Below are 16,921 nucleotides of genomic sequence, written 5' to 3' on the forward strand. Positions count from 1 at the left end.
AGAGACACTGTGTTTTTTCCATATTCAAACTTTGCAATTATCAAGGCTGATAATACTAGAAGTAAGCTTCACAGCTTTTTTTAGGTTTGTGGATGTGCATGCAGATCATGCTGTATCTCTGCTCTGCCTACTCCAGTCCTACCAGCAGACAGTCTTTGGACATTTACAAAAATCGAGTCTGAATTTCTTCAGTGTTATAGGACAGAATTTAATAAAATTTGTAATGAGAGAAAATCGGTGGTGCTGGGTAATATCAAGCATCCCAGTAATGCAATACAACTTTTGGGCACAAATCTGCAACCCTTACTTATGGTAGCAGTTCCCTTTCCTTTCCCTCTGTCTGTTTGGAAGGCTTCAGTTAGACTTCTTGTGAGAGTAAGGGTTGCTGGATCAGATAATGTCTCTCTCCCTATACTTATACTATACGTGCATCCGAAGAAGTGGGTTGTAGCCCACGAAAGCTTATGCTCTAATAAATTTGTTAGTCTCTAAGGTGCCACAAGTACTCCTGTTATTTTTCCCTATACTTAAGAAATCAAGACATTTTCAGGTAAGATTAAAAAAAAAGTGTTCTCCTTTCCATACATTATTGTTGAAATTACACCCCTACCCCGATATAACGTGACCCGATATAACACAAATTCGGATATAAGGCAGTAAAGCAGCGCTCCAGAGGGGCGGGGCTGCGCACTCCGGCGGATCAAAGCAAGTAAAATATAATACAGTTTCACCTATAATGTGGTAAGATTTTTTGGCTCCCGAGGACAGCGTTATATCGAGGTAGAGGTGTATATCCCAAAATGCCAGAACACAATTTGAGGCATTTAAGGAACTTGTTCCTCTCAAAACTCAGAGTCACCCTAAATAGAAATGCAACACGTTAATTCTGGCAGCTGAATGCCAATACTAGTGCACATCAAACTCTCATAGGGTTTATTAGTATTTACACACATCAGGGGAAATATATCTCCCATTGTGGGGTAGTACAAAGAAAGCTAAGAAAAGATAAGAACTGCATGCAGTTAAAGCTCTAAATTACAAAAGCTTTTTGAAAAGTGGAAGTATTAAAATACTTCTCATTTTAAAAAGTAGCATTGAGTTATATGTGGACAAATTACCTCAGATTTAGAATATCTGAAAGAGCTTTTGAGAGAGAAGCATGAAAGTTTATCCGCAAAAAGAACAGGAGTACTTGTGGCACCTTAGAGACTAACAAATTTATTTCAGCATAAACTTTTGTGGGCTACAGCTCAAGTTTATGCTGAAATAAATTTGTTAGTCTCTAAGGTGCCACAAGTACTCCTGTTCTTTTTGCGGATACAGACTAACACGGCTGCTACTCTGAAACATGAAAGTTTATGGGATTCTAGATATGAAGGCAACATTTTAAAATTAAGATACTATGCAGTTATTCAATTATGAACATAGTTTTAAAGTATTCCAAGCTAAAACTAACTTTACTCTTATTTTACGCCACTGTGTCTACAATTTTCACTGTATCTTGACTGAGGTTTAAAGCCAACAGCTTTTCTCAGCTCCCTGCAACACATTAGCACAGCCACAGGAAATAAGGGCAAAGCAGGGAGCAACCATCTTCGGCAAACAAATTACTGGTGTATGTCATTAGCGTCTAAATGAGATCTTAATGTATTATTTTAAAAACGAGCATGCAATGAATAGCTTTTCTGTCTGCATGAAACACACACAAAAGAGTCAGATTTTAACAGGATGGACAATTTCATCAAGGCACCAAGAGCTGCTCCCTTTTAAAAAGCTGGCTCTGCCTCTTAGCCACAAAAAAAAAAAAAAAAAAAACCAAAACATTTGCAAAGGGATATACAAATAAAAGCAACTCGTGACTCTCCTTTCAAAACACTGTTGTAAATTATGTCCAAGAAGGCCAGACCGAAACTGAGCAGTCTTTCCTCCACTGGAGTGTTAAGAAAGAACAGACTCTGGAGAGGGAAAAGCAAGAACCTGGGGGTGGGGTGGGGGCTAAATTCATGCCTGGTGTAAGCCCATCCCCGCTCCCATCAGTGTTGACTGATGGCTCTTTAGAATAGTTACAAGGCCAAGTGGCAAGCTGGGAGCAGCACTCTCTTTTATTGGACCAACTTTAGTTGGCGAGAGAGAAGCTTTGGAGCCACACAGAGCTCTGGGAAACGCGTCTCTCCCACCGCCAGAAGTTGGTCCAGTAAAAGATATTCATTCCCTCCCGCACCATGTCTCTCTAGTAGCCTGGGACCCACAGCACGGCCAGCAGCCAGGCGGACAGACGGCTCTAAACTCTTCAGGCCGGTGAGAAAAGGCTTGTGGAGAGCCCCAGGCTGAAGCCCCGAGGCGCCCTGAATTCAACCCAGCCCCCCTCCCGGGCACAGCTCGCGGCGGGGCTCGCTGAGCTCCCGCGCTCTGCAGCGGTGCCTGCGCCAAGGGCTCGCTGCACCCCGCGCCCCAGCCCGCCAGGGAGGCTGCCCTGTAACTTCCCACCCCGGCCCGCGCCCCGCACAGCCACCACGCGGCACCCCTCGCCGCTTACCTGCCAGCTGCAGGAGCTGAGCCGCGGCCAAGAGGAGCCCGGCCGCCAGCGCCACGGACCGACCACCCGCCATCTCCCAGCATCAGCAGCCCCAGGCGGGCGCGGGTGGGGGGGGGCTCCCTGCTGCCACGGGCGCCCTCTGCTTCCTGCTCCGCCCTGTACCTGCGAGACAGCAGCTAGCCCCAGCTCCTCCCCGCGGGCTCCAGGTGAAACTCCGCCTCTTCCTCCTTGGCTGGGGAGAAGCCGCCGCTGACAAGCTGGGAGCCGGCACCGCGGCAGTCATTAGTCACTGTTCCGTCCCAAAGGCTCCACGCGCCGCCCTGCCCAGCGCTGGAGGGCAGCCACCTCTGGGGTGGGGGGCGGCAGCTGTTGGACAGTGCACAGCCACTGCACCCCCTACTATAGGGCGGCAAGAGGGGAAGGATACTGAGTCCCGCTGAAAAGATGGAAGGAGGGGGGTTAGTTTGGCGGAAGAGAGTTATCCCGGCTGGAACTGGGCCAGGCGTAAGGCTCCCCATTTGAATGACAGCTGCCACTGGATACCTCAGGACATCGCTGAAATCTGGGCAGCACCTTGGACTCCCCCCACTTTGAGGTGCCCCCCTGAAAGTCTCCCTCCATGGAGACTTGCCTTCTGCCCTCTCCCCGTGCATTGTAAATCTGTGTTCTAGGGATAGGAGAAGGGCATCACACTGAAGTTTAGCCCAGGGTGCAGATTGTCTTGAACAGCCTCTATATGTTAGTAATTATTCTTGGCACTTATCTATCCCTTTTCATTTTCGAATGATTTGCAAACATTAATTAATTAATCTTCATGGCACCCCGTTAGAAGTAGCTAAGCATTACCCCCATTTGACAGATGGGGGACCGAGGCACAGAGTTTTAGATACTTGCCCAATGCTGCCCGGCTCGCCATTGGCAGAACCAAGACGACTTGCTGGCTCCCCTAGACCTGTGCTCAGACTTACTAGAAGTTACATGCCTTTTCCCCAGAGGACTGTATACTGTAAGAGCCTTAAGATCATCTCAAAGTTCTTTGGAGTTCCTGATGAATTCTGGAGTGTCATTGGGCTGATGTGCTAGTATCTAGCCTTGTTTTTATTTGTCTGAAGGTTCAATGGGAAGCTTTGAGTATTGCTTTGCTCCTTTAAATCTATCAGTTTTGCAAATTTACCTTTTAATATTCCCTGAATAATGAGGGAAGATGGATTAAGCTGCCTAAAAGATTTGAAATGTGAAAGCTCCATAAAAGATGTCATGTTTAGGGTGGGCAAAGGGGGCTGTATCTAGAAGTGATGGGATGAAACTGAAAACAGATAATATAGGTGGAACATCAAGAACAATTACCTCATTGTGAGATGTACTAGACTGTACTGTATAGTGGTTTCTTAAGGGAACAAGTGAAAACACCATTGCTTGAGTCATATAAATCTGGACTCTGAAAAGCACTGAAGAATATTCTATAAGGAATAATCCTCTACTGTTAGGAGATAGCAATTAGAGATGGAAAAAACCATGATTCTGTGAAATTAATTAATTGCACTTTTTTCCAAAGTTGACGCAAAAGGGATCAATCCTGCTGCTATTGATGTCAGTGGCAAAAAGTCCATTAACGTGCAATAGAGCTGGATCAGGCCCATGATAAATAAAAATTCATAGAAGAAAACTCATATGTATATGTATATGTGTATACATTTTTTCATGTACTCCCTCAGTCCATTGTGTATTACAGTGGCAAATTTACAAAACAAATCTAAATTGTATTCAAAGTAAGAGATTAAGCAGACAAGAGAGGGAGGAATGGAGGCCAAGAGTTTCAAAAATTGGGCTTCAAAAATATTTTCTGGAGTTGGGATCCTTAGTTTCTCTGTGGGCACCTCTGAATGGCAGCCCTTTTTGAAAATCAGCCTCTTATTTAGGATAAACCTTGATTAGCTCAATCAGTGCATGCAAAGCCCTGGCTTGCCCTTGTTGAGGGGTCAGCACTGGTGCAACTACTCTGATTGCTGGTGTCAAAGTTAGACTCAGGACTCATAGTTTGTCAGACCACTCTGTTTTATTAGCACAGCGCTCTGCTAATACATTCAGATAATGTGAGCCCCCATGCAAGATTCAAACAGTCTTATTTATACAGATAAAAGGGTGCGAACTAAACAAAGGGACAGAGAGAGCAAAATTGTAAAATTTGCATGGGGCACAATATGCATATCCTACTTCCTTATTAACTCTTATCGATCTAAGGCTAATGCTTCACCAATTGCCCTTAAGTGGGGCAATTCATTAAGCAGTTAATGTCTGCTTTCCTGCCCCCTGGCTTGCAGCATTTCTCATTTCTACTTAAAGGTACATACAGCATTCTTTAATTCATTCTATTTCTTTAATATAATTCATTTCACTTTCACACTGGCCACTGTTGCTGAATTGGAGCTATTCCTGAGGAAGGGCAAGGCCCTACTGTGGCAGTCAGTTGGTGGGTAACTAATACTGTTCTTCCCAAAGCTTACCGAAATGCTGAGTTCAGTTTACAGTTAGATTATCCAGTCAGCATTGTGGTCACCTTAATTGTTTCATCTTATTTTTTTTTTAATGAAGAAATAAGAAAAAAGGCAGGGGAGAAGAAACGGAAAACGAGGTTTTTTTGCACAATGTATTCTATTAATGTCACCAGTATACCATGTCAGTGCAGAGCTTAGGGGAAGCACTCGTCATCAATGATTGACTAACACTTGGATGTGATCCATCAGACTTTCAAGCTGCTGCTTGCTACCCTCTGCAGAAGAACCTCTCCCTTTTACGTGTCCTGTTACAGGGCTTTGCTGGGAAATACAGCCATTACTTTAGCTTGAGAATGCCTGGCTGAAAGGGTGAACATTCTTGTGATTTTTGTTTGTTTAAGGAACTTTAAGGAAGATACTTTCTGAAAAGAAGCCTTAGAGTTGGAGATGATAGGGCCAAATGTGTCTCTCAGGATCTCTGCTTGACTTCAGTGCAGTTGTATGTGTATAACTGAGAGCAGAATTTGTCCCTGTGTCTACTTTTCCTAATGCAATTGACAAATCATTCCCTAAATTCACAATAACTACAATACATCTGACACAACAACCCACATGCTTATTTACTGCATTAGCCTGACCTAGGAAGAAGAAATGGTGTTGATTCTTTTGTTTATCTCCAGTGAATTCTTGTAGAATATTGATTTTCAAACTGTGGTCATGAAGAGCAGGCAGGTCACATGACACTGGCTCCTCCTACTTGCTTCTGGTCTAAACTAAGAACTAGAGCTGACTGGAGGATGGCAGTTCTGTTTTGCTGCAACGTTCAAGGTTTTGTTCCACCCTGGTAGACAACCTAAACCTCTAGAACGTTTTCATTAAAACAGAATTGGGTCAAAATATCCGCTTTTGGATCAAAACCTGAGTTTTTGATTTGGGAAGGTGTGTGTGTGTGTGTGTGTGGTGTGAGGATGCTGTCTGGGATGTGAGAAACCCAGATTCAAGTCTTTGCTCTGCCTGATTCAGAGCAGAGTTTTTCATCCCTGATCATGCTGAATCAGTGAAGGGGAGCCAGGACGCTCAAAACCCTGGGAGCCCTAGGTAAGCTGGGAACCTCAGAGCTTGGAAGTTGGGGCTTTCAGGCTCCCAATTCCATGGCAGGGAGCTCGGAAGCCCTGAGTGCCCCAACTCAAGAAGGGGTTCTTAGGGCTTCCAAGGCTTCATGCTTGGAGCCAGGAGCTAAGCCGCAGCTAGAACTAGAGCTTTCAGGCCCCATGCCATCGGAAGCTTCCAGGGTCCATCGCTCTATGCCAGTCCCACCATGTGGACTAGAAGCCAGGACCCCAGGGCAGTCCACGTGCCAGTCCCCCTGGATTCCCCAACTCTAAGGCAGATCATGTGGTGGGAGTGCCCCAGAGCTGTAGACCCTAGAAACTCTGGGGTCTCTGGCCCCAAAGCAGTCCACATAGCAGGGTTACCCTGGAAGCCTGGGCTCCCCAGCAGCCCACCAGACAAGCTGGTAGGAAGCCAGGATGGTTAATTAGAAGATCATCAAAACCAGTACTTTTTCACACAACATTTAGGTTTTGATGAATCAGCAGTTTCCGGTGAAAATCTGTTTTGTTGGGAAGTTCTCAAACAGCTGTTTTCTCTCATCTGGGCCGCAAGACTGAGGGAAGGAGTGTTGCAAGAAGCCAGAGGGTTGGCTATAGCTATACTGTGCCCCACCTTTACAGATCACTGTCCAGCAAGAGACTCATCCTTTATACCCCCTTGTGTCTGATCAGTGGCCATAAAAATACAGCTGAGTCAGTAACTTTGTTGCCGTCAGCTGCCAACTTATCATTTCCCTCCATGACCTCTCATGGAGATGCATTTTTCAGAGCTTGCAGTGTCAGCTAATGCTTCTATAATATAATATTCCAAAACTTTTCCTGCAGTTCATCTGCTGTGCTTTATGGGGAGCATACCATTTGGGGCAGCTCCTTCCCTCATCCTTTCTTCACACTACATAGTTTTGAGGAAGAGAGAAAGGCAGCTTTTTCGAGAGGTAATAGAAATATTGAAAAATTATAAATGGAGTTTAAAAAAAACCCCATAAATCAAGAATTTTTGAGAGGGTAAAAAATTTCTCTTTCAACTATTTTACCACCATAAAAAAATGCAGGACAAGCAAACAAGCCCAATAATGAACCAATGGTTCCTGCCAATTGAGATATTCATGAGAGATTCCATTTCCATCTTTTTTCATTTATAATGAGAATCATTAAAGCAATAACTATATGTACGTAGGCCTACTCCCTCGGTCTCTGGGGAGAAAATTCTGCTAATAAAATATGCTACTAAACCACTGGTGAGAGAGTCACAATTACATTTTCTCACTGCCCTAATGAGAAAAAGTTCATTTGATTAATTTTCAAGCCAGTAGTTATCACAGTGCTCTTAACCCAGATAGATAAACAAACAAAAACAAGCTTAAAGAGACATGGAGAGTATTTAATGAGTCTTTCTGTGAGAAAAATTAGAGAACCTGGGGAGGCCAGTCTAAGGGTATGTCTACACTGGCAGAGTTACAGCGCCGGCAGTTACAGCACTGCTCAGAGAGCGCTGAAGGGAAACCGCTGTTGTGAGTTCACACTGTCAGCTGCCTGCGCAATAACGTATTCATACTTGCGGCACTTGCAGCGGTATTTGGAGTGGTGCACTCTGGGCAGCTATCCCACAGAGCATCTCTTCCTCTTCTGCTGCTAAGAGTTGTGGGAAGGTGGAGGGGATCGCGGGGCATCCTGGGTTCGGTCCCAATGCCCTGTGATGCATTGCTTCGCATCCCAGCAATCCCTGTGCTTCCGTCCGCATTTGGCGCCATCTTTCAATGGTTTGTGTACTGCGCACTCTGCCTCTTCAGTCTGCAGGAATGGATCCCGAACTGTTGACCAATATGCTGCTTGCTCTGACTAACACATCACGAGTGACAGTGGAGTTATTCCTTAAACTACAAAGGCAAGAGGAGTGCGACATTGATCTTGTCACGTGTACTAGCTATGACACGAGACTGCTTGTGGCATTCATGGAGGTGTTGATCACAGTTGAATGCCGCGTTTGGGCTTGGGGAAACAAGCACTGAGTGGTGGGATCACATCATGATGCACATCTGGGATGACGAGCACTGGCTGCAGAACTTTTGGATGAGGAAAGCCACATTCATGAGACTATGTAATGAGCTCGCCCCAGCCCTGCGGTGCAAGGACACAAGAATGAGAGCTGCCCTGCCATTGGAGAAGCGCATGGCGATTGCACTGTGGAAGCTGGCTACTCCAGACTGCTACTGATCGATCGCTAACCAGTTTGGAGTGGGAAAGACGACCGTTGAACTCGTGTTGACAGAAGTGTGCAGGGCCACTAATCGCATCCTGCTCCGAAAGACCATGACTCTGGGCAATGTGCATGACATTGTGGATGGCTTTGCACAAATGGGCTTCCCTAACTGCGAAGGGGCGATAGATGGCAAACATATTCCAATTCTGGCACCAGACCACCTAGCTACCGAGTACATTAATCAGAAAGGGAATTTCTCTATGGTTCTCCAGGCGCTTGTGGATCACTGTGGGCATTTCACGGACATTAATGCAGGCTGGTCTGGTCCCGGACCAGAAGATCACCGTAGGGGAAGTCAAAATGCCCATTGTTATCCTGGGAGACCCCGCCTCCCCCTTAATGCCGTGGCTTATGAAGCCATACATGGGGCACCTTGACAGCAGCAAGGAGCAGTTCAACAACAGGCTGAACAAGTGCAGAATGACTGTTGGGTATGCTTTTGGCCATTTAAAGGCCCACTGGCGCTGCCTATATCGGAAGCTGGACCTGGCCGATGACAATATTCCTATGCTTTTAGCCGTGTGCTGTACACTCCATAATATTTGTGAGGGGAAGGGTGAAAGCTTCACTCAGGGCTGGACCACTTCACTCAGGGATCAGCACCTGGAGGCTGAATTTGAACAGCCAGAGACCAGGGCTATTACAGGGGCGCAGTGTGGGGCCATAAGGATCAGGGATGCCTTGAGGCAGCAATTTGAAGCTGAAAGCCACTAATATTTGTTGCTATGCTCAGGAGTGCAGTGATTGTAATGCTAGGAGGTGATTGTGATTGAGGCAGACGATGCAGTATGAAGGTTTAAGATAATTGCCTGTTGCTTTGCAGGGCTCTGTTTGCTTTCAATCAATAGAATAAAGATTGCTTTCAAACCAACACAATTCTTTTATTAAAAAACAACAACTGGAGGAGAGAGACAAACAAAAACACATCAGCACTGAGGGGGATGGGGGAAGGGAAGGTCCCAGGAGGAGGTGGGGTCCTGGGACGGTTAAAGATTTGTGTATGTCCAGGGATCATATCCAACCTTCCCCTTTGGAGTACAGTGCAGCAGGTACTGTACTTCAACAGGGCTAAACTGTAGAGGGACAGGTGTTGAGTGCAGTGGGTAGTGGGAGTCCACAGTGCTGGACTGTGACGGGGAGGAGTGGAATGCCACGGGTACAGACTGGAACCAGGAGGTTGATAAGAGTGTGTTGGGGGTGTCTGGGGGGCGCATGGGAAAGAGTTTTGCAACAACGGCTGCAGGGGAGGGCGGGAGTGGAGCTGCTCGGTTTGCAGTGCTAGTATCACCTGCAGCGTGTCTGCTTGGCACTCCATAACATTTAAGAGCCGCTCCGTGGCTTCATTCTGGCACGCCACGTTCCCCTTTTGGCCTGTTTTTTGGACACGGAATGCATTGTGACCTCACGCAGGAAATCCTCCTTAGTTCTTCATGGCCGCTTTCTAATTCTGCGCAGCCATTCAGCCGTCGATAACAAAGAGGGAGGCTGGGCTCCCAAGGTCATCTCTGTGAAGCCAAAATGCAACATTTTACAGAAGCAGTATTGTTTGCAACACACAGAACACTGATTCGGTGATTTAAAACACAGCCAGTATTCACATACCTGTCACTAACTGGCTGACCCCAGGCAATCACACATGAGCCATAAGACCCCCAAAATGGTGAGTAGCCGCAGGGGCAGGGTAAATCAATGTTCCCGGACCCTACTGTACACTGGGCATGTGGCTCTTGGGGAGAGCTAGCAAGCACTGCAGGGGGGGCCTGATAATCATTCCTCTCCCCACATTCTCCACAGTCTGTGTTCATTATGGAAGATATCTCACTGCTGAGGATGAGCAGGAAATCAAGGGAGGGTCTTCTCCAAGACTGGCTTCTGCCCCGGCCTTATGCGGCTCGCCTGTGTGCAGCAATGGTCCCCACCCCATCATGGCACAGTGGTGCGGGAAAGTTACCGTTAATGGGGCAAGAAACAAAGCAGCTCTGGCAAAGAACCTGCGGCAGCGGATTGCCCAGTATCTCCATGAGAGTTTCATGGAGATCTCTGAGGCAGATTCCGGTGAAGTGAGTCAATCAACACCCTGTTCCGCCGCTCAGACTAGGCATGTGGTCGTATGTGCATCATACAGACACAAGCCTGCTTTCTGCAACCCTCCTGCCCAGGGCCGTCCCTAGCTATTCTGGGGCCCTATACAGCCCCCTCCATGGGGTGGGGTAGGGTAGAGCCCCAGGCCTCTGTGTGGCGGAGCGGGGGGGCTGGCCCCAGGCCTCCGCAGGGGAGGAGTGCGGGGGCTCACCCCAGACTTCCATGGGGGAGGAACAGGCCCCAGGCCTCCGTGGGGAGGGAGCGGGGGGGGGGGCTCGCCCCAGGCCTCCGTGGGAGGGGTGGGGCTGGCTTGGGGGGGCAGAGGGGAACCACTCCCCAGCACTCAATAGTGGCGCAGCTGGGGCCAGGTCGCTGCACTTTCCGCCGCCGGTGAGTGCAGCCCCGGCCCTGCTGCAGAGCTCAGGGGAGTGGGGGCAGGGCTGGGCTGGGGCGGGGAAGGGGCGGGGCAGAGGCCCTGGGGAAGAGCCGGAGCAGGGGCTGGAGCAGCACGCAGCTGCGCAGGGCACCAGGAAATTTGAGGCACCAAATTTCCTGGTACCCTACGCATCTGCATACTTTGCGTATGGGTAAGAACAGCCCTGCTCCTGCCCCCAACAACTCGCTTCAGCAATTCCCAAAATCAAATCCACTTACCAGGGGCCTCCTCTCCTGTTTGTGCTCTGACTGCAGAGACTGGCTGGCCTTCTCCAGGGTAGAAAAGAGCTCCTGGCTGCATGCATCTCTGACCTCTGAGTCATCCTATGCCTCTGGGTCCCCCTCCCGCTCCACATACTCGTCCAAGATTTCCTCCTCCTGGCTTGGTCCACTCTTGACTGGCATGCGAGCCACCGAAGTATCCACAGTGGCCTTCGCAGTGGAGATGGGGTCACCACCGAGTATCGTGTCCAGCTCTTTGTAGAACCAGCAGCTCGTGGACGCAGCACTGGAGCAGTAGTTTGCTTTCCATGCCTTGTGGTAGGCGTTCTGCAGCTCCTTCACTTTGACCCTGCACTGCAGTTTGTCTAAGTCATGGCCCTTTTCTGTCATGCATTGTGAAATCTGTCCATAGGTATCATAATTCCTACGGCTGAAGCGCAGCTGGGACTGGACAGCCTCCTCTCCCCAAATGCTGATGAGGTCCAGCAGCTCGGCATTGCTCCAAGCGAGGGATCACCTGGTGTGTGGAGCAGGCTTGGCCACCTGGAAAGATGTGCTGAGACCACTGCACGCATCACCGAGCAAACAGGAAGGGGACTTTCAAAATTCCAAAGGAATTTACAGGGTGGGGATGATGGTTGGTCACTTGAGGGCAGGGCAGTAGAGTTCAAAATGATGACCAGAGAGGCAAGAACAGTAATTGTGGGACACCTCCCGGAGGCCAATCGCAGTGCTGTAATCAACCAGGGTGTCTACACTGGCACTGCGGTGCTGTAGCCCCGGCACAGAAAGCTGTACGCCTCTCGTTGGGGTGTTTTTACAGCGCTGCAACTGTGCAGTTTCTGTGCACTACGTGGCTTGGCAGTGTGTACACCTCGGGAGTTACAACGCAGAAAGCTGCTTTACTGCGCAGAAACTTGCCAGTGTAGACAAGGCCTAACTTCAAAATTGAGAATTGGACTTGTAATACCCATGATGAATAGTGATGGCAGAATTGAGCCCAATAATAATAATAATAATAATGATACTTAGCATTTTTGTAACAATTTGGAATCATTAGATAGTTAATCACCTTCTTTCATAGGCTGATGGCATACGGTATGCAATTTTTTGGTCAAAAACCCAACCACAGTTAATCTTAAAACCATTTCTGGTGACTGAGAGTTCCTTATAAAGGTAGGGACAATTTGCAATTTGGATCCAGATTCTGATTAGATTTGAGTAGCTGCAAAGATTAGGGGTGCGCGGAGCTGGGGCTTTGGTTTAGGTGTGTTTCATCAAAATACACACACACACATCAATTCAGTTTATGCTTTTAAAAGAGGTTATCCTGGCCAAAATGTTTAATACTCTCTTGACGATATCTCCAATTTGACTTAGCAGGTATGTTATGCAGTAAGTTTAGGAAAAGTTTGTTGTAACTTGTTCAATGATTTTATGCCGCAAAAAAATACACAGCAGAGTAAAGTTACTTTTGGATCAATTAGCTTGATTGCTTAATCAAATGGATAGTTTGCAATTTTCCTGTGAAAATGAGTGTGTGAAATATGCGCTAAGGTTATAGTAGCACAGGAGATAATTGCTGCATCTAGTCACTTCCCTTACCTTATGTTTATACCTTTTATCTCCTTCTTACTAACACAAGAGCAGCCATACTGGGTCAGACCAAAGATCCGTCTAACCCAGTATCGTGGCAGGATACCCAGAGGGAATGCCAGGCGCCGTAGAGGGAATGAAGAGGTAATCATCAAGTGATCCATCCCCTGTTGCTCATTCCCACTTTTAAGGTGACTTACAGAGAAAAACAATAATTTGAGCCTTTTTTGCTTCTTTGTAATGTATAGAGAAGGCATATTTTCCCTGATTCAGGACAGCACTTAAGCACATGCTTAAGTCCTTTCCTATAAGCATGTATTTACATGCTGTCCTGAAAAAAGGATGCTTTCCTAAATCAGGGCTGCAATGATTTTTTTCCATTAACAAAACAAACAAAAACAAAGAAACATGAGATAGGGAGTGCATGGTAACAGGGGTCTCTTTGCAGTGTAGTTGTAGCCGTGTCGGTCCCAGGGGTCTCTTTGGTTTTTAGAGTAGAAATTCAGGTATTGTCTACCCTATTTTTCCTGCAAGACTCTATTGACAATGGAGAACTGACAGTTTACGCATCTTTATTTCCTTTAACACTATTTTTAAATTAAATATTTAATGTGTAAGAACAGATACTGTCCAATTTTCCCATACTTCTATTGAAATGGATGAGCCTGATTTTCCAGTCCATCTGCAGGCAAAACACCCATTTTTATCAGATGGTAAAAAAGAGTTCCTACCCAAAGACACAATTTGGTCCAGATTTGTAATTATAATATTTTCATTGAACAGACACTTCATAACCAATCACACTAGGATACTTGCTGTACGTCCTTGGTCTGTGCTGCAAAAGTTGCCATTCCTTAGGTCCAAATTGTGCAATCCTTGATTTGAATACATGTTACAGATTTTATTTCCCACATTGACAAGGACATTCTGACATACTGTAAGTAGTCAAGGAATAAGTCAGTTCAGCATGTGGAAAGATTATTGAACTCACTGTGTATATATTTTTACATGTCTGTTTTCTCAAGAGAGCTAGAAAGGCTTTGTTTTGCATACAGAGAAAGAGTGCTTTAACACAGAATGGACTTTGCTTACTTTTGGCAAATTCCAGACTTTTTTGTAGTTAATTCCATGCAGATCTGAAGCCTGGTTAGAAATCCACCTCAGCTACACCTGTTATATCTTTAGAAACAACCATGTTAGAAAGAGAGAGCTGCTTAAATGATCCAGTTCAAGAAGACACCGTTAGAGCTTAACATGGTCTTTCCTTCCCAGGTTCAGAACCCCCATGTGAGTTTTAACTCCCACATTTTCTGCTGTCATTTGAATCCAATCATACTCTGGTAAAATACTTGCAGTCCCAGCTGAATGTGCCTTAAAAGCAAAATGAATAATTAAAGATACTACTGTGCTCGCACAGAAATTTGTGGTGATGTATAATCAAGGAAAAGTTAAGGCAGGTTGTCTAGGAGACCAGAGCTAGAGATGTTACTCCCCATCTGAAACTGCCAAGACTTCCTTGGAAATAGTTGCTTTGACTATAGAAAAGATGTGAGCAAATGCTGAAACTATTTTGAGCAATATGGAAAGTGGCAAGAAAGTGAGGATCCCCCAAACACATTATTTTATAAAATCTGAGAAGTTTGGAGCAGGATCCAGACTTCACTAAAATCCAAGGGGAGTTGGATCAGGTGTTCTTATTTGGTTGCATTTTAGGCACCAATCTTGCAAGGAGATCCGTGGAACCTTTACAGAACGAACCCCCAGTGGGACTCCACAGGAGTTTGGGTGTCTCCCTTCACAGATCTTCATGCAGAATCAGGGCCTTAAAGAGATGGATGCAGAGCCGAGAAGATCTCATCTGGATATAAATTCATGATTCCCCTAAGTCTGTGGGAATTCAGCTCTAGTGTACTGGCTCAGGTCTGTCAGGATGGATTACTGTATTACAAAGCTTCTTTAGGAATGTGACCACACTAGTACCCTCTCGGAATTGACAGAACTAAGGCCTTGTCTACACTACAAACTTAGGTTGACGGAGCCACCTTACGTTGACCTAATAACATATGCGTCTACACTACCAGGTCCCTTCTGCCAACGTAACTTGTCTGCTATGTCAACTTAATTATTCCACCTCCACGAGAGGCATAGCACTTAATTCAATGTTGATAGGTCGACAGAGAGGCAGTGTAGACACAGTGTAGTTTAAGTAAACTAAATTGGCCTTGAGGAGATGTCCCACAATGCTCTACTGTGACCGCTCTGGTGATTGTTTTCAACTCCGCTGCACAGAAGCCAGGTACACAGGAAACAGCCTCTCCCCTGTTAAAGCCCTGGGAAGTTTTGAATTCCCATTTCCTGTTTGATCAGCTTGGAAAGCTCACCAGCCCAGCTGATCATGGCGGTTGAATGCCCCAAACGCACTCCAGCCTGCAAAACGATGCGATCCCACCAGTCAGTGCTTGTTTCTCAGGACCAGAAACGGCGCTCCATCGAGTTCAGCTGTGCGTGACTGACAGCAGCAACTGTGAATCATTTCGTTCTATGGCTTGCAGCAGGGCTGATTGAAGGACATCACAATGTTCCACACGACAGCTCCTGTCTCGGCTCTGGAAATACTGCAAGATAAGGCACGAGGTGTTTGTAATGCTCACATCAAGAGTGGACAGCTGAGCAGAGTGCATGCTTCTCAGGCTATGGCCTACACGCAGCTAAGCCAGCCTTTTGAAAAAAGGCGCGAAAAAGTATGGGTTGTTTGCCGTTGATATCAGGGGAGGGAGGGAGGAAGGAAGGAAGGAAACTGCATTGTGGGGGATTTAAACCATTTTCCCCTTTCCCCCCCCCAGTAATGTTTTGGTTCCATGAGGCATTGCAAGCCCTTCCCCAAACCTTCTGCGGCTAGTTGCACTGTGGGATAGCTACCCATGGTGCACTGTTCTCTGCATCGATGCAAGCGCTGCTAATGAGGACACACTCCACTGACACAATGAGAATGGTGTGGACATGCATGACCGACTTCATTACTGCGGCGGTTGGATGTCAACTTACAGTAAGTCGACAACTTTGTAGTGTAGACATGCCCTTAGATGCAATACTTCTGGTCATCATCAGTAGCATTTGTTTATGTATCAAATACACTTCTACATTACCTACTGGATAGCTTTAGTGGTCGGTATCAGTGGATTTTTTCCCCCCCTGTCATTGAGGAAGGAAAGTCACAATATTTTTATACAACTAAAACCTTTACGTGGACACTTGTGCTTGTTTCAGCTGTTGCCACCATCACATAATTGTGGACAGAGTTGCAAAGTGATCTCATTTTATATCTACTAACATGACAGGATTGGCTCAGTTCTTCTCTTTAGGCACCACTAGTTATTCCATGTAATAACAGCAAATCATGATTCAAAATGAAACCTAGCTGTAGATTTTGAATGGGGCTGAAGGCAGGGCCAACAACCAATCAGCCAGGACACAGCACAAGCTAACTCTGTTTTTCTTATACATTAAAGTTTTTCATTGGGGGCTAAGGCTTATTTGAGAGTCAGTGGGACTCTTTCGGGGCACTTTGAAAATCCTAGCCCAACAATGTAATTCCCACTATATGAGAATACTAACATGCTTATTGGCAAGATTCAAGATAACTTGAGCTGAGCGCTGGGAAATTTCCAAAAGTAAAGAAAACGCTTTCCTGGTAGTCCTTTAATTCTAAAACACCAGGTGAGTAGGCTGACGGGAAACCATTTTTCTCTATTGAGGCAGAGGGTTAGAATTTGGCCTCAGCCAGTGCCTCCACACTGATGGCTGTTTCAAAAATACATAGAAGCAATTCCTGCTGTTACAGGAATGATAGTCCAGTGGTTAGGGTGCTGGGATCAATTCCCTACTTCATCACAGCCTTCCTATGGGACGTTAGGCAAGTTACCTTGCCTTTCATTTTCCCATCTGTCAAATGAGGATGATAGCACTTCCCTACCTCCCAGGGATGGTTTGAGGATGAATACACTAAAGGTTGTGAGTCGCTCAGATTCTATGGGAAGGAGAGCCATAAAAGAACCACAGATAGTTTTGTCAACTAAATAAAGTTATGGATTCCATTCTGTCTTTTGTTTTCAAAAACAGCTAGATAACAGAGCTACTTTGTCTTTTGGTGGGAGGAGGCAGGGACCCCCAAAAAGGGCTCCAC

This window comes from Emys orbicularis, chromosome 2 (genome assembly GCF_028017835.1).
Source record: "Emys orbicularis isolate rEmyOrb1 chromosome 2, rEmyOrb1.hap1, whole genome shotgun sequence".
Classification (NCBI taxonomy): Eukaryota; Metazoa; Chordata; order Testudines; family Emydidae; genus Emys; species Emys orbicularis.